Source organism: Coenobita brevimanus, chromosome 28 (assembly GCF_032717465.1).
Source record: "Coenobita brevimanus isolate Jiangsu-jjx chromosome 28, ASM3271746v2, whole genome shotgun sequence".
In the NCBI taxonomy this organism is placed as follows: domain Eukaryota; kingdom Metazoa; phylum Arthropoda; class Malacostraca; order Decapoda; family Coenobitidae; genus Coenobita; species Coenobita brevimanus.
In genome coordinates, this window is record NC_136981.1 from 8,174,914 (window position 1) to 8,184,913 (window position 10,000).

Here is a 10,000-nt window from a genome sequence, read left to right on the forward strand (position 1 = left end):
AGTGAGACAGATGGAAAGGTAGATAGATAAACACAGATAGATACCACAATAGATATACTTGATAGATAAACAGATAGATGCCTAAATAACTGATGTGTGTACTTGTATTGGGCTAAATCTCTCTCTCTCTCTCTCTCTCTCTCTCTCTCTCTCTCCAGTAATGTCATTTGTCTGTCTGTCTGTCCGTCTGTCAAGGCTTTCAATCACATGTCTGACTTTAATTATCTCACTTGGAGAGAGAGAGAGAGAGAGAGAGAGAGAATTATCCTCTTCACTGCTCTTCCCCCACATCTTATATTTCAATCTGGCTTAACAATTTAATAAAAAAAAATGGAGTCGGCTTGGCACACCTAATCCCTGAGAATCCGATGTGAACTAGTGAATAAGATAAAAAAATAAATAAATAAAAGTACCAAGACTGAGATGATGATGATGATGATGATGATTATGACAACGATAGTGATGACAAGGATGATGATGGTGATAATGTTGACACCAAAGATGATGATGATGATGAGGAGGAGGAGGATAATGTGGTGGTAGTGGTGGTGGTGGCGGTGGTGGTGGTGGTGGTGGTGGTGGTGGTGGTGGTGGTGATGATGATGATGATGATGATGAGGAGGAGGAGGAGGAGGAGGAGGACGGTGGTGATGATGATGATGGTGATGAAGGTGGTGATGATGATGATGATGATGGTGATGAGGATGGTTGTGATGATGATGATAACAATGATGATGACACTAATAGTAATGATGATGATGATGATGACGAGAACCAAAACAATGATAATGAAATGACAAAAATATAATAATAATAATAATAATAATAATAATAATAATAATAAAAATAATAATAATAATAATAATAATAATGAAAATAATGATGATAATTCTACAACTCAAACACCACTGCTCAGAAAACAACGAAAATCCTGTCATTAAAAACAAACAAAACACTGGCAAAACAAAAAACAAAAACAGCAACAAAGAGAAGGGACTGGCTATTCAAGTTACATGTGTGTGTGTGTGTGTGTGTGTGTGTGTGTGTGTGTGTGTGTGTGTGTGTCTGCGTAAGGAATGCATGTGTGTGAGTGCGAGGGGCAACTGTGCACGTACCACACACACACACACACACACACACACATCCTTGAGGGGAAGGGATTGAGGCTACCGCAGGCATTCTGAATGACTAGGCTTTATGGCAAGGCTTATATGTGTGCACGTGGCAATGTTTACAATCCTCAGCTGGCGCGTTCGTACCAAGAGCGGATTCGGCACAACACTCTCTCCTACTTAATCCTAGCAATAATAGTCGTTCAAACAGTGACTATTTCTCCACTAGCACTGCGCAGAGCGATAGTCACTAGCGGGCCGAATAATGCTAGCCTCCAGAGTTGGTAAATAGCAATATTGCCGAATTTGCCCCGGTGCGAATTCGTCTGGGAGGAATGGTAAACAATGCAAGAGCTTGCCGATGCTGGGAGGTGCGGTGGGGGAGAGAAAAGGAGAGGAGGGGAAAGGAGGGAGGAGGAGGAGGGAGAAGAAAATAGGAGGGGAGAGGAAAGGAGGGAAGAAGGGGGGAGAAGGAGGAGGGTGAAGAAGGGAGGAGAGGAGAGAAAAGGAATGAAGAGGAGGGGAGGGGAGGGGAGGGGAGGGGAGAGGAGAGGAGAGAAGAGGAGAGAAGGAAAGGGCTTGGAAAGACTGGGAAGAAGGAAAATGCAGAAGGGGGAAGGAAACGGAAGGAAAACGAAGGAAGAAAGGAGAGAGAGAGAGAGGGAGAGAGAAAGAAAGAGAGAGAGAGAGAGAGAGAGAGAGAGAATGGTGAGGAAGTGTATTTGGGGAGCAAGTGTGAGAAAATGTGAGGAAAATATGAGAAAATGTGAGCGAGTTTTGGATATACTGGCGAGAAAATGCTGTAAAAAGCGAGGGGGAAAGGAGAGAGAGAGAGAGAGAGAGAGGGAATTTCTGGTGACCCATTCTGTCATCAAGGCGTACGGGGATAGACGGACAGATCCATCTATCTATCTATATACCTAGGCTGCTTCCCCCAAGGAAAGGGAGGTAGCCGAGACAGGACGACACACTCCCAATTTACTCATCCTCTCAAACATATTCATTCGCATCTTAGCCCCAAAGGGGAGAAGGGACAGATCCTCACCGCACCACACCGCACGAGGGTCAACTGCGCAGTGCAATCAGTGACATCTGCAGCAGGGCCTGACAGCAGAGCTGGTTTACCCCTGCCACATCATAACAGACCCATCCCCTTACCTGCACCTGACCTGATCAGCTGATCAGACAAATGCGGGAGAATATCCCCTCACGGCTGCATCATCATTTATTCATTCACAATTTTTCTCCATTTACTTCTGTCACGCACAGCCACTCTTCCTTGCTCAACAGACATCCCTCTCGCATCCAACGCTCTCTTCACACTGTCCATCCATCCTATTCGTGGTCTTCCTCTCAGCCTTACACCTCTCACATCAGATCTAGTTATCTTTTTCACCAATCACTCATTATCCATTCTCTCCATATGCCCAAACCATCGCAACACCCTCTGCTCAGCTCTACAGGCCATCTCCCGAACAACTCCAGTTCTCCTTCGCATTTCATCATTTCTCACTCGATCCATATGCGTCACTCCACACATACTCCTAAGACACCTCATCTCCATTACATTCAAACTTTTCCTCTCTGCTACACCCATATTCCATGTTTCAGCCCCATATAAAGCAGTCGGTACCACAACACCCTCATACAGCCTTCTCTTTACATCCATTCTAAGTAAACGACATCTAAACACTTTTTTCATTCCTCTCAGCATCTTACCTACTTCATTCATTCTAAACTTAACTTCTGCATCTATTCTTCCATCCACAGCAACATGTGACCCTAAATACTTAAAACACTCTACCTCCTCAAGCAACTCACCATTCAAAAGTATATTCATCCTCCTACCATCTACCAACCTCGTACACTTCATCACTTTACTCTTATTCTCATTTACTTTCAATTTCCTCCTTTCACACACCCTTCCAAACTCCTCTACCAACTGTCTCAATCTCTCCTCTGAATCAGCCACCAGTGCAGTATCATCTGCAAACAGCAGCTGCTTCAGATTCCACTCTCTACCATCAACATTCACCAGACTCAGACCTCCACCTAACATTCTTGCATTCACCTCCCTTACAACACCATCCATATAAATATTAAACAACCAAGGCGACATCACACATCCCTGCCGCATCCCCACTCTCACAGGAAACCAATCACTCACAGTATTTCCCACTCTTACACACGCTCTACTAATTACATAAAAATTCTTTTTACTCCTTTTAGTAACCTACCATCAAGTCCATACAATCTTAAAACAGTCCACAAAGCCTCCCTATCAATTCTAGTATACGCTTTCTCTAAATCCATGAACGCCCAAAACATATCCTTACCTTTCGCTAAATACTGTTCACACACCTGTCTCACAGCAAACACCTGATCCACGCATCCCCTCCCTCTCCTAAAGCCACACTGCTCATCACCAATCACTCCCTCTGTACCCTCTCTAACTCTCATAATTAACACTCTACCATATACTTTACCTACAACACTCAACAGACTTATACCCCTAAAGCTAGTACATTCATACTTATCACCTTTACCTTTATACAACGGGACCACACAAGCACATGCCCAGTCATTTGGCACCATACCTTTCACAAAGCACTCATTCAACAATCTTACTAACCAGTCAACAATAGTCGCTCCACCACCCTTCTGGCATTCCACAGCACACCCATCCACACCTGCAGCTTTTCCTTTTTTCATCTCCTTTACTGCCTCCTGCACTTCCTCCTTCGTGATCAAAGAATCATTCAACTCTCCCAACACATTTATTCCTTGCACCCGACCATCTACCACAAGCTCAGCCTCCCTTTCCTCCTCTACATTTAACAATCTTTCAAAATACTTTGCCCATCTCTTCCTTACTGCATCCATCTCAATTAACATCCTTCCATCCTCTGCTTTTACTCGCTCTTCCTTCCCAGACTCTCCCTTTCGCACCCTTTTCACCTCCTTCCAAAACATTTTCTTATTCTGTTGATAATTCTCAGTCAACCGCCTACCCCACCTCTCATCTGCTGCCACTTTAGCATCACGCACAGCCCTTCTCGCCCTATTCTTCTTTTCCTTATACCTCTCATATGACACCTCATCCTTCCTCTGCAGCCACACTTCATATGCACGTCTCTTCTCAGCCACAGCCATACTTACTTCCTCGCACCACCATTCACTTCCTTTTCCTACACCACCACCCACACGTCTCACACCACACACCTCTTCCGCATGCCCCACCACAGCACTCTTAAATAACTGCGATTCCTCCTCCACACTGCCATTTTCCTGATCTTTCACTGCGTTCCACTCATCTTTCAATTTCTCCTGATACTCTATCATTTTCTCTCTTTTATCCAACTCACTCACTTTCAAAACCTCCCTGCCACACCTAACCCTCCTAGCTCTTACCCATCTCTTACCTACTCTTAACTTTCCCTCCACCAGGTAGTGGTCAGACATACCTCCACCCTCCCCTCTTAGAACTCTCACATCCAACAATCTTCCCATTACATTCCTGGACACAACCACATAGTCCATCAATGCTCTATCAACAACCCTTCCACCCTCCTGTCTCACCCATGTATACTTATAAATATCTTTCTTCTCAAACAGCGTATTTCCAATCACCATCTCTCGCTCAAAGCACATCCCTATCATTCGTTCCCCATTTTCATTTCTTCCAGGCACACCATGCACACCAACTACACCTTCAACTGCTACATTTCCCACTCTAGCATTCAGATCTCCCATCATTACCACATTCACATTCGCTCCAAAACTCTGCAGACACTTATCAATATCATTCCAGAAGGACTCCCCCTCTTCTTCATCCTTTCACTACCAGGCCCATATGCACTCACAAACACTCACAACTCACGTTCAAATTTCGCTTTCACCCACATCAGTCTCGATGATATCTCCTTCCATTCAATCACACACTGCTGTACTTCCGGACTCACTAACAAGGCCACACCTTCTCTTGTCCTTCCTCTATCAACACCTGACAATCTTCCATTCACACTTCCAAACATAGACTCACCTTTCCCTGTCATTTTCGTTTCACTCAAAGCTAACACATCCAACTTTCTTCTCACAAACATTCTCCCAGTCCCCTCCCTTTTAGCCTCAATCGTACCACATCCACGCACATTCATAGACCCAATCTTCAGCGTACGGGGATAACTCAATCCCCCATCCCTTTCTCTGGCCTGTCTCTTTCTAGGAACTTAAAAACAGAGGAGGGGGTCCCTAGTCCCCTCACCCCGCCCCTTTTAGTCGCCTTTTACGACACGCAGGGAATACGGTGGCAGTATTCTTCCTAACACAACCTGGCCACAGAGTAGTGGTACCACCCCAGAGTGCGGCGGATATATAGCAATACATAATACATACACACAGACACATTGACTGAGAGATAGGTGGTGATAGATACAGAAATACATACACGGAAAGATGTAAGTAGACATACATACATACATACATACATAGAGATGGGCAGTTATACACAGACAGACAAAGACAGATAGATAGATAGATAGACAGATTGACCCTGGATCAGCTCTGGAATTAGGGGTAGATCAATGTACGCACTGATGTCAATAAGCGTTCGATAATAATAATAACAACAACAACAACAACAACAACAACAACAATAATAATAATAATAATAATAATAATAATCCATCCTCTTCTGTCTTTCCTTCATTTTATCCTCTTCCTTCTGCCTACGGGTGACTTTACACTCCCTCTTCTGTCTTTCTTTCCTTCATTCCTCTTCCTCCTGCCTATGGGTGACTCTACACTGAGTGACAAGTCAAATGGTTTCCTGTACACCAGGAAACCATTTACTACGCTGGGTGGTAACCATATAACCAAATTTTGGCGCCTGGTGGTTTAGTGCGTAATTACGGCGCTCCAGTCGGATTGAGCCGGTGAAGGTTTATATCCAAGGGGTGGTTGGGGTTTATTGCTCACGTAATGCCACTCAGGGATAAGTAAGGCTGGTCACTCTCATCTTAAATGTCAGGACCAACTGCCTACCCGCGGGCTTCTACGCTTCTCAAGGGGCAACGTAGGATTGGATGATGATGATGATGATGATGATGATGATGATGAATGTCAAGCACAGGAAGAATAAAAAACTGAATGTGATGTTTTAGGCGCCTGGAAAAGATGGAAAAAAAAGGGGGGGGGGAATATGAACACTGATGGAGGCATCCTATACACGACTGGCAATAGATAGACAGATAGATACAGATAGACAGACAGATAGAAAGATAGATAGATAGATACAATGACGCATATATATAGGGCAAAGAGGAACTAACCTTTAAAATAATAGATAGATAGATGCGAGTATAGATAGATAGATAGATATAGATAGATAGATAGATGCGAGTAGATAGATAGGTGGATTGAAAATAAAAATATAAATGTTAAAGTGATGTTAAAACTCCGGCGACTTACACACACACACACACACACACACACACACACACACACACAACAACAATAATAATAATAATAATAATAATAATCCACCCATCACCCAATCCTACGTTGTCCCATGAGGAGCGTAGGAGTCCGGGGCTAGGCAAGTTGGTGCTGATATTTAAGATGATTCAGGAAACCAAGACTTCATTTTTTTTTGGGGGGGGGGGGCGAAAAATTTGAGAGAGAGAGAGAGAGAGAGAGAGACGGGTGGACTAGGGGTGGTGAATATGTGAACACGCCCCCTCCCCTCCCCCCACTTGCACACACCTGGACAGCAAATAAAAAGAGGAATAGGATGTTTACGTGTGTGTGTGTGTGTGTGTGTGTGTGTGTGTGAAGATGTACGCGAATGTTTGTAGTCTCTCTCTCTCTCTCTCTCTCTCTCTCTCTCTCTCTCACACACACACACACACACACACACACAATGTTCTTGAAAATGGAACAATTCTGCTGCTGCCTGGTTCACATGTACACCCAATTCATGTGCACATACTCGGTCAAACGTACACGATAAAGTATTCACAAACACACATGTACACCACGAGCGGGAAACACACACACACACACACACACACACACACACACACACACACACACACACACAAATAATCCGCTCAACCGTACACCTACACGAGTACACAGGATCATACATACATAGACGCACATACATACGCGCACATACATACGCACACATACATACATACTTACACAGAAAATTGTCACCTTTAAGAATTTCAAAAATTTCGCGAGTTTGTAAATAGTTTAAAATATTGGCGGGTAAATACTGGATTTTGAAGAGAAATATATTAGCGTTTTATGGAGCGTTACGCAGGGTGGAGGTAATGATGGGGGGGAGGGAGGGAGGGGGGGAGGGAGAGGAGGAGTAATATAGTGGGGGAGGGAAGAGGGAGGAGAGAAGAGAGGGGAGTGGAGGGGAGGGAGGGAGGGAGATGAGGAGTAATATAGTGGGGGAGGGAAGAGGGAGGAGAGAAGAGAGGGGAGTGGAGGGGAGGGAGGGAGGGAGATGGAGTAATATAGTGGGGGAGGGAAGAGAGGATGGGAAAGAGGAGAAGAGGAAGGAAGAGGAGAGGAATGAGGAGGAGGGGAGGAGAGGATGGGAAAGAGGAGAAGAGGAAGGAAGAGGAGAGGAAGGAGAGAGTGGGGGAGGGAGGGACTAATGTAGAGAGGGAGGGAGAGGAAAGAAGAGGGAGTAATATGGAGGAGGGGAGGAGAGGATGGGAAAGAGGAGAAGAGGAAGGAAGAGGAGATGAATGAGGAGGAGGGGAGGAGGGAAAACAGGAACGCAAAGGCGGAAGGAAGAAGGTAGAAGGAAGAGAGAGAAGGGAGGGGGAGGGGAGAGAAAAAGCTGAGAGGGAGAGGGAGGGAGGGACAATGTGAGAAAGTATGAGGAGAAGATGAAGAGGAAGGGGTAGGCAAGAGAGGAGGGAGGAGAAGAGGAAGAGGAAGAATAAGATGGAGGAAGGAGAGGTTAAAATCGGACACACACACACACACACACACACACACACACACACATACGTCGAACACAAATTAAGTTACCTGTTGCAAGGTGTTAAGGTTTTGATGGGCTGACAACGCTAGCCTAAGAGAGCATGACAAGGATAACAAAGCCCCCACCCTCACCCACCCACCCACTCTCCACCCTCACCCACCCACCTTCCACCCTCACCCACCCACCCTCCACCCTCACCCCCACCCACCCCTCCACCCTCACCCACCCACCCACTCTCCACCCTCACCCACCCACCCTCCACCCTCACCCCCACCCACCCTCCACCCTCACCCACCAACCCTCCACCCTCCACCCTCACCCACCCACCCACTCTCCACCCTCACCCACCAATCCACTCTCACCCACCCACCCCTCCATCCTCCATCTTCACTCACCCACCCTCCACCCTCACCCACCACCCTCACCCTCACCCATCCACTCTCCACCCTCACTCATCCACCTATCCACTCTCACCCACCCACCCCTCCATCCTCCATCTTCACCCACCCACCCTCCACCCTCACCCACCCCGTCCTTGAAGGTGATGCTGCGAGGTGAGTGGAGGCCGCGACGCACCGTGGGAAAATTACCAAGGGAAATTTTATAGGAAAGTGTGAAAGAAATATTATGGCATTGACGTACATGTGAACACTGAAATGCGTACACAGACACACACATACATAAAGCACATACATAACATACATACAGCAGACACACAGCACATACATACACACAGCACATACATACACACAGCACATACATACATACAGCACATACACACACACACACACACACACAAAGAAAAGTAGTAACTCAAAAGGTGCTACGACCCATACTAAGGAGGCAACGAGAGAGAGAGAGAGAGAGAGAGGAGAGAGGGAGGCTACTAAGGAAGGGAAAGGAGGGGAGGAGAGGGGAGGGGAGGAAAGATAAAGGGGAGGTAAAGATAAGATGGGAGGGAAAGAGAGGAGGAAGCGGAGGGAGGGGAAAGAAATGAGGGGGATGGAGGGGAGGAAGGAAGGGGAGAAGAGAAAAGGTGGACTGAGGAAGAGGGGAGTGATGGGGAGGGGAGAGGGAGGAGGGGGAGTGGGTGGCAGAGGGAGGAGGGGGAGTGGGTGGCAGAGGGAGGAGGGGGAGTGGGTGGCAGAGGGAGGAGGGGGAGTGGGAGGCAGAGGGAGGAGGGGGAGTGGGAGGCAGAGGGAGGAGGGGGAGTGGGTGGCAGAGGGAGGAGGGGGAGTGGGAGGCAGAGGGAGGAGGGGGAGTGGGAGGAAGTGGGAGGAACCGGAGTGGGTGGCAGTGGGAGGAGGGGGAGTGGGTGGCAGAGGGAGGAGGGGGAGTGGGTGGCAGAGGGAGGAGGGGGAGTGGGTGGCAGAGGGAGGAGGGGGAGTGGGAGGCAGAGGGAGGAGGGGGAGTGGGTGGCAGAGGGAGGAGGGGGAGTGGGTGGCAGAGGGAGGAGGGGGAGTGGGTGGCAGAGGGAGGAGGGGGAGTGGGTGGCAGAGGGAGGAGGGGGAGTGGGAGGCAGAGGGAGGACGGGGAGAGGAATGAACTGAAAGGAACAGGATGAAAGGGATGATGGAGGGAAAGAGGGGGTGGGGAGGGAAAGGAGAAGGGGAGAGAGAGGGAGGGGGTGAGGGGAGGGGAAGGGAATGAGAGGGAGAGAGGGGGGTGAGGGGTGACAAGGGCAAGGTGGCCCCCTGGGACCCTCTCCTCTGTTGACACGCTGCTGGTCATCCCCTGGGTTTGCCTGCCTCACCCCTGCCTACCCCACCCTACCTGCCTCACCCCTGCCTACCCCACCCTACCTGCTCACCCCTGCCTACCCCACCCTACCTGCTCACCCCTGCCTACCCCACCCTACCTGCCTCACCCCTGCCTACCC

At 47.9% G+C, this 10,000-nt stretch overlaps 1 protein-coding gene across 1 annotated transcript in view; it reads right to left on the reverse strand.

Moving 5' to 3' along the window:
• LOC145394667 (cell adhesion molecule Dscam1-like) overlaps positions 1-10,000 on the reverse strand; it is a 162,718-nt gene that overhangs the window by 86,810 nt on the left and 65,908 nt on the right. The gene's annotated exons all lie outside the window — the stretch shown is intronic.